Genomic DNA, 13,691 nt, shown 5'->3' with positions numbered 1-13,691 from the left:
TAACCAACCCTCCAAGAGCTTAGAAGGCTCTTTTTTGTAAGCTCTTGGAGGATTGGCTCCATCAGGGGTGTGTGGCCTAATATGCAAAGGAGCCCCTGCTAGAATTCCACCCCTGACGGTAGTCTAGGCTTTTATCTCTTTTTTTTAGAAAATACCCAGCAGGAACTTATTTGCATATTAGGCCACAATCCCTTATGCCAGGGGTGGCCAACAGTAGCTCTCCAGATGTTTTTTGCCTACAACTCCCATCAGCCCCAGCCATTGGGCATGCTGGCTGGGGCTGATGGGAGCTGTAGGCAAAAACATCTGGAAAGCAGTTCCTTCTGCATGCCAACCAGATGCTCTACTACTGAGCCATGGACCCTCCCCTGCCTTCCAAGGATATTCATGGTGACCAGTAGTAGTTCATGGAGGCGGAAGTTCCAGAGATTTGGAGCTGCTGAGAAGACCCTCATGAGATTCCCTATCAGGTGTCCATCTGACATCATTGCTTCCCACAGACTCCCAGATGACCTTACAGTGAGTGGTCACATATGGAGGAGGAAATCTCACAGTTATTTGCACCCAAGTGCCTTAGAAATCAACACCACCGCTTGAAACTGAGCCCAGATGCCCGCTCAGAGCTAGTGGAGTTGGGATAGTACAGATGTTATATGCTCACTGCAACAACTGCTATTGACATTTCAGGGCCTCGGCCTGGAATCATGAGCAGATGTCGAATGCACACCACACAATTTGTGGCCCAATGAAACTCCTGCCAGGCATGCATTAAACTTCCTGTCTTTCCCTAGCTATCTTGGAGACTGCAGAAAACTGGGAGGAGGGCTATTGGTTGTTTGATTTTTGTTGTTGTTCAGCCGCACAGTCGAGACCGACTCTTTGCAACCCCACGGACCGAGTCACACCAGGCCCTCCTGTCTTCCACCATCCTCCGAAGTTTGCTCAAATTCATGTTAGTGATGCTGTCCAACCATCTCCTCTTTTGCCGTCTCCTTCTTCTTTTGCCTTCTGCCTTTCCCAGCATCAGGGTCTTCTCCAGGGAGTGCTCCCTTCTCATTGGGTGGCCAAAGGATTGGAGCTTCAGCTTCAACATCTGACCTTCCAGGGAACAGTCAGGGTTGATTTCCCTTAGGACTGACTGATTAGATCTTCATGCAGTCCAAGGGACTCTCAAGAGTCTTCTCCAGCACCGCAGCTCGAAAGCTTGATTTAGCCGTACCTTTATACCCTGCCTTTCTTCGGGGCTTCGACGGAGGCTGCCCCAGTGCCCACAGACACAGATTACACTAAACCATCAATCAAAGAGCACGAACCATCAATCAAAGAGTGAACCCCGAAATGAAAACAATCAAATATCGCGGGTAACCTCTCCATCACGCTGCCGCCGAGTCATGACAAACTCCGATAAAAACCCTCTTTGACAGAGTCAATTTACGGACCTTCCTAAAAATGGGAGAATAAACCTCCTCTAGAGGACTGTCTCACAAAATAGGTGCAGCGACACAGAGTACTGCAGAATAGATGGAGAAGGAACAGATCGGTCACTGAAGGCACAGTGAGAAAGAGGTGACCAGAAGACTATTAACTGGCATATGGCTTCCTATTGGTGATTTCTGCCATAATATACAGTCTCCATAATTCTTTGTACCAGTGTTGACTGTGTGGGCTCCTCTGACTCTTCCACTAGTTGCTATAATATTTTTGGCTGTGTATAGGAGAATGACAATAGTTTCTTGTGTGATAGATGGGCATGTACTATCAGGGCTCATTTTGTAGCAGGATCTCCTTTGCATATTTGGTCACACACCCCTGATGTAGCCAATCCTCCAAGAACTTACAGGGCTCTTCTTACAAGGCCTACTGTAAGCTCTTGGAGGATCAGCTACATCAGGGGTGTGTGGCCTAATATGCAAAGGAGTTTCTGCTACAAAAAAAAAGCCCTGCCAAGCATTATGTAAGGCTAACCCAAGGCTTGCCAAATGCAGACACCCTACAATGGATCTCATGCTTGTTTCCAGGCTCTCTCAATCGCACAGCAGAGCTACTGAGCCAAGTCTCTCTTCCTTCTATTGGCTGAGGCTCCTCCACCTCCTGGTCCCCTTGGGAGGGAGGGAAAGGGTTTCCTTTGCCCAGTTCCCTGGATCGCGTAGGAGCAATACAAAGAAAGCACCTTTAAGACCAATGAGTGCTAAGGTTTTAAGCATGTTTTATTTTAGAAGAAGAAGATGATGATATTGGATTTATATCCCGCCCTCCACTCCAAAGAGTCTCAGAGCTGCTCACAATCTCTTTTACCTTCCTCCCCCACAACAGACACCCTGTGAGGTAGATGAAGATATTGGATTTATATCCCGCCCTCCACTCCGAAGAGTCTCAGAGCGGCTCACAATCTCCTTTACCTTCCTCCCCCACAACAGACACCCTGTGAGGTGGGTGGGGCTGGAGAGGGCTCTCACAGCAGCTGCCCTTTCAAGGACAACCTCTGCCAGAGCTATGGCTGACCCAAGGCCATGCCAGCAGGTGCAAGTGGAGGAGTGGGGAATCAAACCCGGTTCTCCCAGATAAGAGTCCGCACACTTAACCACTACACCAAACTGGCTCTCCAAAAAAATTTTTAAAAAAATCTTTAATAGAGTTTATCTGTGTCCTTTATGAAGTTTATATCTCTGCTACCTAATCATAAATAGGGACACACATGGCCCGACATGGCCTAGCCCAACAAGGTCTCATTTATGTCAGATCCGACCCTCATAACAAATGCGTTTGACACCCCTGAACTAGATCATAGAATCATAGAGTTGGAAGGTACCCCCGCCAGGGTCATCAACCCTCTGCACAATGCAAGAAATTCGCAAGTACTTTTCCCTAAGTTCACAGGATCAGCATTGCTGTCAGATGGCCATCTAGCCTCTGTTTAAAAAACCCCAAGGTAAGCCCACCATCTCCTGAGGAACCACTCTAAGGCCGTTTTCGCACTAGCGTTTACTCCGGTGTAGCACCCCATTTACCTCCGGATCTTTTCCTGGTTTTCCCACCTGTTGCTCCGGCGCTGCGGTTTGCTCCGGCGCTGCAGGGGTTTCACGCCGGAGTATCTAGATCCACCTCCTTCCGGAGTTTTTGAAAACCTCTGGATCCACTCCGCGGAGTTTTCTGTGGGAAATCCATCCACGCCGGATCGACTGCTGTGTGGGCGGCACCCTCTCCCTTTCCGTCCTCCCACCCCATCCACCCCCTTGGCCAATCATCAGCCTTTCGCGGCGCTTCCCCAAAGTGCCGGCACGGCCATTTTTTTTTAAACTTCACAGTTTTGCGTAATAGCGATATTTCGAAATTAACAAATAGAAAAAAAAAACCCCTCCTGGAATAGCCTCAATTGCCACTTCAATTGGTTTCGTTAGAATTTTTTATTATTATTATTGACTTTAGTTGCGTTATTTCGCTGTTGCGTTATCTCGATAATGCGAAAACGACCATTGTTGGGGGGGGGGGGAATCTAGTGCCAGTGCGGGCCAAAGCGTTCATGTGTGTGTGTTTTAAAAAGGGAATGCCTCCCTCAGCTGTGCCACCAGGATTTCTGGACCTGTACAAAATCGCCATGTATAAAATGGGAAGTTGGAGTCCTGCATTCTTCTCCCTGGCTACATTCCGCTCGGTTAGAAAATAGACGCGACCTCGCTCTTCACACGCGCCACAGAAGGGGAAGGAGAGAATGGGGCGGGGGGGGGGGGGAGCTCTGGCAGCAGGAATCAGTCAGGTCCCCGTTGCAAGCACCAGCCGGGGAGGGGAAAGAGAGCGGAGGAAATCCCAGCTTCGCCACCCGGGAGGGAGCTGCCACACACACACACACACACACAAACCCTTCGCAACTTCAGAATTTGGGGGGGGGGAATCTAGTGCTAGGATTCTCCACTGTGAATGCTTCTGTTAATACATAAAGGGCTGTGGAGGATTCTACAGCTGCAGCCAATCCATAAGCAGCAGCAGCACACGTGATGCGGTTTGTCCACGAAAAGAAGGGGAGGGAACAGCTCGATGTTACGTTAGTACGTCCTTACGCAACCAGACTTGCGCTTAAAAAAAAAATGATTGACAGGGCATCGAACTCAAGTCGATGCCAGTGGGAAAACGATTTGAGCCGGGGCTTCAGGGAAGGCGACTCCGCAAAGAGTCACTAGTGGGAAAACGAGAAAAATGATCCGGACATAATTGCGCCGCGGAATAAGGGGAGCAAACGCTAAGTGCGAAAACGACCTAACTGTCAGGAAGTTCTTCCTAATACTGAACCGGAAACTCTTTTGATTTAATTTCAACCCAATAGTTCTGGTCCTACCTTCTGGGCAACATAAAACAATTCCACACCATCCTGTATATGAGAGCCCTTCAAGTTCTTGAAAATGGTGATCCTATCACCTCTCAGCTGCCTCCTCTCCAGGCTAAACATACCCAACTCCTTCAACCTTTCTTAATAGGACTTGGTCTCCAGACCCCTCACCATTTTTGCTGCCCTCCTCTGGACCCGTTCCAACTTGTCTATATCCTTCTTAAAATGTAGTGCCCAAAACTGAACACAATACTCCAGGTGAGGTCTTACCAGAGCAGAGTAAAGCGATAGTATCACTGGTCTGATCCAACAGGACTCGTCTTTATTTTCTTATGGTCTTAAGGATGCTTTTTAAAGGAGGAGGAGGAGAAGTTTTAATGTGCTGCAGAAGTAATAACATTGGCCAATGACATAGTCATCTTTTTCCGGCATGATTTACCTAGCTATGATCCAGTTTACAGGAGGTTCAGTTTGCAGAGGAACATATTCTAAGCTCAAGGATTCCTATCAACATGAACATAAGAAAAGTCATGTTAGATCAGGCCAATGGCCCATCCAACACTCTGTGTCACACAGTGGCCAAAAAACCCAGGTGCCATCAGGAGGTCCACCAGTGGGGCCAGGACACTAGAAGCCCTCCCAATCACCAAGAATACAGAGCATCACTGCACTATGGGTCAGGAAACATGAACTAGAACAATCCATAGGCATCAGACAAAAGGACACATAACCCGTCCTCACGCTGACCTCTAAGTCCAATCAAATGGGAGAGATTTTGTCAGCAAAGAACCTTCCAATATTATTAAAGCTAATTTGAACATCAGATTCAACAGGGGGCTCAGACCTGAACGTTAATCAGTCACGAATCACTGTAAATAGTTTTGTAAGGTTGGATTTAGACAATGCAACAGGAGCAGAGAAGGATATCACCACCACTTCACAGTTCTGCAAATAGCCTCTATAGCATATTCCGTCTTCCACTAATGATGCTCAAGTGGTCTTCAAATTCTTTAACTTGCTAGTAAATTAGAGAGCCAGGGCTCTGTTGGAAAGAGGACATGATTAAGGGACAAACTTGCTTTTTGCTCCTTAGAAACCATTATTCTGTGCTGAAACCAGTTTCCCAAAATTCTTGTAATTCTACAAAGCAGACTAGAAACCAATTAGATTCAGAAGTCTCTGGAGACAACTCTTTACCGGTGTTCTACCCTTGTGGTGGGAAGGATGTATCACAACTTCCCTTAATCCATTTGAGCTCTCCCTATTGAGAAGGCTTCTTGCTAAGTACTTGGATGGGAGACCTTCTTGGAATACCAGAATCCAGAGGCGGGGCGGGTTTTATTCAGCCACCTTACTGAATATCTTCCAGGGCCCAAGTAAGGGTCAGTCACTAGAGGTCGCCATGACTTCTAGGTGCGCACACACACATGCATGAGGGAAGAAGGAAGGAAGGAAGGAAGGAAGGAAGGAAGGAAGGAAGGAAGGAAGGAAGGAAGGAAGGAAGGAAGGAAGGAAGGAAGGAAGGAAGGAAGGAAGGAAGGAAGGAAGGAAGGAAGGAAGGAAGGAAGGAAGAGGAGATGGCTGGACAGTGTTACTCATGTAACAAACATGAATTTGAGCAGACTTTGGAGGATGGCGGAAGACAGGAGGGCCTGCCATGACTTGGTCAATGGGATTGCAAAGAGTTGGACTCAACTGTGCGACTGAACAACAACAACCTGCAGAAGACCCTGCTCTGATGAACAAAGATGTCATGGGAGAACTTAGGGGAGAGAGATGGTTGACAAAGATCTGGCAAACTATACCCAACAGCTCAGGGCTGTGTTCATCTTTGTGATCTACAAACCACGTAGACCAGCTCCAGATCGACTCCACAGGGGCTAAGTTAGGCTTGGCAATCCCCAGGTCCCAGCAGGGGATCCCCTCGGTTTTTCAGGCTCCTCCTTGGGGGGGGGGAGGGGGAAGCCCCATCCCTACAGCCACCATGTGCTTTCAAACCTCAGCTGGTTTGGAAGAGGCTTGCAACTGTTTGTGTTTCTAAATGAGTGTGTGCCTTTAAATCTGGCAAGAGGAAAGCTGCAGAGGGAGCGGGGCAAGGAGACAGAACCTCCTGGCTCTCAGTCCCTTTGTTTGTTTGGAGGAAAACTCCACCCCCTAGGCCAGGGGTGTTAAACATGTAGCCCGGTAACCAAATCAGGCCCCGGAGGGCTCCTATCACGCCCCCGAGCGATTGGCTGTCATCGCTTCCTTCTCCCTCTCTCTTAATCTCTTCTGCATAATGGTTTGCTTTGCTAGGCTTGCTCAATCACACCGGAGCTACAGAGCAAAGCCTCCATTTTCTCCATTGGCTGAGGCTCCTTCCTTGGGGAGGAAGGGGGGAAGGAATAGCTTGCTTTGCCAGGTTCTCTCAGTCACACAGCAGAGCTACTGAGCCAAGCCTGTCTTCCTTCTATTAGTTGAGGCTCTTTGCCCTCCTGGTCCCTTGAAGAAGGAAGGAAAGAACCAGAGCTTCCTTTGCCCATTTCCCTGGATCACACAGGAGAGATACAAAGAAAGCACCTTTAAGACCAACGAGTGCTAATGTATGAATCATGTTTATTTAAAAAAAAAAACTTGCATTTGTCCGTGTTCTTTGTAAAGTTTATATCTCTGCTACGTAATCTTAAATAGGAACACACATGACCTGGCCCACCAAGGAATCATTTATGTCAGATCTGGCCCTCATATGAGTTTTACACCCCTTTCCTAGGCTATTCTTTCATGTTCCTATTAGTCTAAAGCAGTTGGTTGAAATACAGCAAATGGTTATATTCAGCAACGTGAGTAGATTTCCCCAGTGAGATCTAGGCTTCCCAACCCCCCCACCCTGGCGGGGGACCCCTGGATTTGCAGCCTCCTCCCCCGCTCTACAAAAATCTGGAAGCGGGGGGAGGGACGGTGCTACCCCCTCACAGCGCCCGCTGCCGCAGCAACACCAGCGCCGCCGGCCCGGACACAGGCACAAGCAGCAGCCGCCGCCATCGGCCCGAGCTACAGGCTGCCTGAGGAGAGCGGCAGAGGGTCTCCTCTCCCTCCATCCCACCAGGCCCCAGTCACTCTGCAATTCATCCTCCAGTATGAACTACAGACCCCAGCATGCTGCGCAACTTTAAGGCACGCCGGTCTATCTTGCGCCGCCATAATCCACTTCGGACCACACCGGATGGATCACACTCCAGCCTTCCTTGAGCCAACCCGCCCTTACCCCCTGCCTAGATGCATTCTGGGACTCGTAGTTCTGCGCTTCCTGACAAAGTTTCTCTCCTGTCGCCCATGAGGGAGGAAAAGTTTCCACACTCCTGTCACTTGCTGGGCTGGGCAGTTGCTAAGGGCAACTGCGCACCGACCAATAGCAAAGGTGCTCTCCAGAGCGGGAGGCGCGAAGAGCAGTGTGATGGGCCAATGGCATGCTTGGCGGGGGCCTTGAGGGCAGAGCGCAAGTCTCCTTGAGCCCCGTGCTGCTTTGCAGCGTAGTCGGGTGCTACAGGTGACCGACCGACCTCAGGGCGATGGGAGGCGACAGTAATGCTTCGCAGAGAGTCACCTTTGAGGCGGAGGAGAACGACAACATGATGGTGGTGAAGGGCGTGCGGGTGAGCAGTGGGGAGGCTCCCCTTCAGCGCCTCCTGTTCCCTTTGGGTTGCCAATCCCCAGGTGGGGGCAGGGGATCCCCAAGGTTTGGAAACCCCCCTCCCTGCGTCAGGCTCATCAGAAAGTGGGGGGGAAGGGAAAGGTCTGCTGGGCACTCATTATTCCCTATGGAGACTGATTCCCATAGGGTATAATGGAGAAGGATCTGTGGGTGTCTGTGGCTATGCTTGACACAGCCTTGATCTTGGCTCCACCCCTAATGTCTCCTGGCTCCACCCCCAACGTCCCCAGATATTTCTTGAATTGGACTTGGCAACCCTAGTGAGATCACAAAAGTGTTTGCTTACTAATTGTGTTTGTTTTTCTTGCTTTGTGAGAATGTGTGCATTCAGTTTCATTTAGTGGGAGTGTAGCTGCTGGGAGATGAGGAAATGAATAGTGTATTCAGGGGAACCACAGTGCTATATTTTTATTTATTTATTTTAGCGAATGGGAATGTTTCCTGGCTCCAGCCCCAAAATCTCCCAGCTCCGTCCCAAAAGTCCCCAAGTATTTTCTGAGTTGGACCTGGCAACCCTAGGCTAAGCCCAGAGAAACTTCTGAACCTGGGCAAAAATACGGTTGCCAATCCCCAGGTGGTGGCAGGGGATCCTCCGGGTTGGAGGCTCTCCCCCCGCTTCAGGGTCGTCAGAAAGTGGGGGGAGGGGAGGGAAATGTCTGCTGGAAACTCTATTATTCCCTATGGAGATTTATTCTCATAGAAAATAATGGAGAATTGATCCATGGGTATCTGGGGCTCTGGGGGGGCTGTTTTTTGAGGTAAAAGCACCAATTTTTCAGTACAGCATCTAGTGCCTCTCTCCAAAATATCCCCCAAGTTTCAAAACGATTGGACTAGGGGGTCCAATTCTATGAACCCCAAAAGAAGGTGCCCCTATCCTTCATTATTTCCTATGGAAGGAAGGCATTGAAAAGGTGTGCTGTCCCTTTAAATGTGATGGCCAGAACTCCCTTTGGAGTTTAATTATGCTTGTCACAGCCTTAATCTTGGCTCCACCCCCCAAAGTCTCCTGGCTCCACCCACAGAGTCCCCAGATATTTCTTAAATTGTACTTTGCAACCCTAGGCAAAAAAGAGTTGTGCACACTCTACTTTTTTAAAAAAAAATTGTCCACAGATTAGGTAAAAGGTTCTGCCTTCTCAAAAACAAGCAAAGGTTGAAATCCCCAATATTCAGCTCAGCCTTTCCTCCTTTTCAGATCACTGCTTTCCTTCCCTTGCCTATTTTTTGGTAGCTGCTGTTTCCCTAGATTCACTTTTTTTAAAAAAAATTCCAATCTGTTGCATACCTTCAAACAAAAACCTGGGCATGTTTTAATCAAAAAGGTCTTCCTCCCCCTACCCCCCAACCCTCCATTTCTATTTAAGAATGGTTCCCCATCTAATCCAATTTCTCTTCATGCTTCCATTCATCTCTGGAATATTTCGCTTCGCTCAGAATTATTCCTGTATCCTTTGTCATATTCCCACCCACCCCCCACCCCGCAAACGGCTTTGACACTTTAAATCCGTTTTTTTATTTCTTCAGCCGGCATCAACAACAAAAAAGAGCTAAAAGGCAAAAGGAGAACAGAGGAGAATACATTCTTTTTCTAAACAAAGAGATGTGTCCTTCTCCTCCCATTGAACTGCCACAAAAGGTGGAGAGAGAGAAAAAATGCACCTATTCAAATGGAATACCTGGTATAAATAAAGCTTGGCTGCGTAATCCAGTCTCATGGTAACAGCTAGTGGTGTGCAGAATCTCAACACTGAAATGGCAAAGAAGCAAAAGAGGGAAGGAAAGAAACAGATCCTGGATTTGTTCCCTAGCCCATAACACCAAGACTTTAAGGATCATCACCCGTGTTTATTAATGGCAGGTCCAGGAAAGACAAAAGGAAGTTCCACAGAGCACAAACGCATTGTAGTAGGCCTCATTTGGAGTAGGAGCTCACAGGGGTGGTAAAGCTGCAGTACTGCAGTCGGAGCCCTCTGCTCAGGATCCCATCCTTCCGAGGTCGGTAAAATGAGTACCCAGCTTAGGGTTGCCAAGTCCAATTCAAGAAATATCTGGGGACTTTGGGGGTGGAGCCAGGAGACTTTGGGGGTGGAGCCAGGAGACATTGGGGCGGAACCAGGAACAAGGGTGTGACAAGCATAATTGAACTCCAAGGGAGTTCTGGCAATCACATTTAAAGGGACAGCACACCTTTTAAAATGCCTTCCTTCAATAAGAAATAATGAAAGATAGGGGCACCTTCTTTTGGGGCTCACAGAATTGGACCCCCTGGTCCAATCTTTTTGAAACTTGGGGGGGGGGTACTTTGGGAAGAGGCACTAGATACTATACTGAAAATTTGGTGCCTCTACCTCAAAAAACAGCTCCCCCAGAGCCCCCAAAACCTCCAGATTAATTCCCCATTATACCCTATGAGAATCGATCTCCACATAGGGAATAATGAAGTGCTCAGCAGATGTTTCCCTCACTCTCCCCGCCTCCCCCCGTTTCTGGCGACTTAAGCGAGGGATCGGCCTCTCTACTCATGAGTTGCTGCCAGCTTCTTCAAAATAACAAGATACCCCATCCCAAGAGGAAGCCTTTCAATCGGAGACTGGAGCCTCCGGAGCTGGAAATGCACATGCCCCTCTGGGGGCGGGGCTTCCCCCCCTCTGGCCAGCTGACTGGGGGGCGGGAAGTAGCCTGGGAAAGCGGAAGAACCCCCGCTGGGACCTGGGGATTGGCAAGCCTAACCCAGCTTGCTGGGTGGAAAGTGTAGATGACTGGGGAAGGCAATGGCAAACCACCCTGTAAAAAGTCTGCTGTGAAAACGTTGTGAAAGCAGCGTCACCCCAGAGTCAGAAACGACTGGGGCTTGCACAGGGGGCAACCTTTACCTTTACCTTTAGCAAGATATAAATGTTATAAAGGACACAGACAAAAGACAAAGATTTTTTTTAAACCCTAAAACATCCTTAAAATATTGGCACTTGGTCTTAAAAGTGCTTTCTTTGTATTTCTCCCATGGGGCCGAGGGAACTGGGCAAAAAAAGCTCTGGCTCTTTCCTTCCTTCCCTAGGGAACCTTCCTCCCCAAGGGAGGAGTCTCAGCCAATTGAGAAAATAGATGTTTTGATCTGTAGCTCCTGCGCGATTGAGCAAGCCTGGCAAAGCAAGCTGTGATGCAGAAGGAAGCAAGAGAGAGGGAGAAGGAAGCAGATGACAGCCAGTTGCTCGGAGGCCTGATGAGGAGTGCCCCAGGGGCCTGATTCGGGCCCTGGGCCACATGTTTGACACCCCTGCTCTAAATTGGTTTGTGCTCTTTCTTTCTTACTCCCCCCCCCAAAAAAAAAATACTTGCTTCTGGGTTCCATTGTTCAAACCCCCTGTGAGAATTTTACTGAACTCTGACATTTGACCAACTTTTTAATATTTTTTCCCCGCAAAAAAAATGGAAAAATAACCAAAACAAGCAGGGGAGAGCCAGTTTGGTGTAGTGGTGAAGTGTGCGGACTCTTATCTGGGAGAACCAGGTTTGATTCTCCACTCCTCCACTTGCACCTGCTGGAATGGCCTTGGGTCAGCCATAGCTCTGGCAGAGGTTGTCTTTGAAAGGGCAGCTGCTGTGAGAGCCCTCTCAGCCCCACCCACCTCACGGGGTGTCTGTTGTGGGGGAGGGAGGGAAAGGAGATTGTGAGCCGCTCTGAGTCTCTTTGGAGTGGAGGGCAGGATATAAATCCAATATCTTCATCTACCTCACAGGGTGTCTGTTGTGGGGGAGGAAGGGAAAGGAGATTGTGAGCCGCTCTGAGACTCTTCGGAGTGGAGGGCGGGATATAGATCCAATATCTTCATCTACCTCACAGGGTGTCTGTTGTGGGGGAGGAAGGGAAAGGAGATTGTGAGCCACTCTGAGACTCTTCGGAGTGGAGGGCAGGATATAAATCCAATATCATCATCTTCTTCTTCTTCAGACAGATGGAAATCTTCACCATGCCACTGTGGCCACATAGGAGAAAGTAATTTTAAAAGTATGATGGGAGTACGGTTTTATGGTGACAATTCTAATTCAAGAAGCGTTTTAATAATAATAAATACATTTTATTTAAGGTAGGTGCTGAGCTGATATCATTTACCACACCTTCCGGTGATGTCAGGGGTGTCTGGTATATGCTAATGAAAATGAGTTATGCAAATGAGTTGTGCTAATGAGCTCTGGCACCTCTTTTTCTATGAAACAACCCCGGATGCGATACACAGAGGGGGAGTAATGTACAAAAACTGCGACAGCAGTGATTGAAGATGCCATTGCAAACTGCCAAACCAGACACTGCTTCTGCTTTAAGAACATAAGAGAAGCCATGTTGGATCAGGCCAATGGCCCATCCAGTCCAACACTCTGTGTCACACAGTGGCCAAAAAAATTATATATATACACTGTGGCTAATAGCCACTGATGGACCTCTGCTCCATATTTTTATCTAACCCCCTCTTGAAACTGGCTATGCTTGTAGTTGCTACCACCTCCTGTGGCAGTGAATTCCACATGTTAATCACCCTTTGGGTGAAGAAGTACTTCCTTTTATCCGTTCTAACCCTACTGCTCAGCAATTTCATTGAATGCCCACAAGTTCTTGTATTGTGAGAAAGGGAGAAAAGTACTTCTTTCTCTACCTTCTCCATCCCATGCATAATCTTGTAAACCTCTATCATGTCACCTCGCAGTCAACGTTTCTCCAAGCTTAAGAACCCCAAGCGTTTTAACCTTTCTTCATAGGGAAAGTGTTCCAACTCTTTAATCATTCTAGTTGCCCTTTTCTGCACTTTTTCCAATGCTATAATATCCTTTTTGAGGTGCAGTGGCCAGAATTGCACACAGTATTCCAACTGAGACCGCACCATCTATTTATACAGGGGCATTATGATACTGGTTGATTTGTTTTCAGTTCCTTTCCTAATAATTCCCAGCATGGCGTTGGCCTTTTTTATTGCAATCGCACACTGTCTTGACATTTTCAGTGAGTTATCTACCACAACCCCAAGATCTCTCTCTTGGTCAGTCTCTGCCAGTTGACGCCCCATCAACTTGTATTCGTAGCTGGGATTCTTGGCCCCAGTGTGCAATACTTTGCACTTGGCCACATTGAACCTCATCTGCCACATTGACGCCCACTCACCCAGCCTCAACAAATGCTTTACCACTGAGCCACAGCCTCTCCAAGAAGCACTGGATGGAGTCCTTTGTTATTCCCTCTTCATTTTATCCATGAACGGGGCTTTTTTTGTAGCAGGAATTCCTTTGCATATTAGGCCATACCCCCCTGATGTAGCCAATCCTCCAAGAGCTTACAGGACTCTTAGTGCAGGGCCTGCTGTAAGCTCCTTGAGGATTGGCTACATCAGGGGTGTGTGGCCTCATATACAAAGGAGGTCCTGCTAGAATTCCTTACAGGGCTCTTCGTACAGGGCCTACTGTAAGCTCCTTGAGGATTGGCTACATCAGGGGTGTGTGGCCTAATATGCAAACGAGTTCCTGCTACAAGACAACAACAACAACACATTTTATTTATATCCCGCCCTCCCCGCCGGAGCAAGCTCAGGACGGCTCACAACAAATTCATTTAGTTATACATTGAGTTAAAATACATTAAGTTATAACTAACAATATAAACCAACAGGTAATTTAAAACTATTAAAATTC

This window comes from Heteronotia binoei, chromosome 9 (genome assembly GCF_032191835.1).
Source record: "Heteronotia binoei isolate CCM8104 ecotype False Entrance Well chromosome 9, APGP_CSIRO_Hbin_v1, whole genome shotgun sequence".
Lineage (NCBI taxonomy): Eukaryota > Metazoa > Chordata > Lepidosauria > Squamata > Gekkonidae > Heteronotia > Heteronotia binoei.
This window is presented reverse-complemented; position numbering follows the sequence as displayed.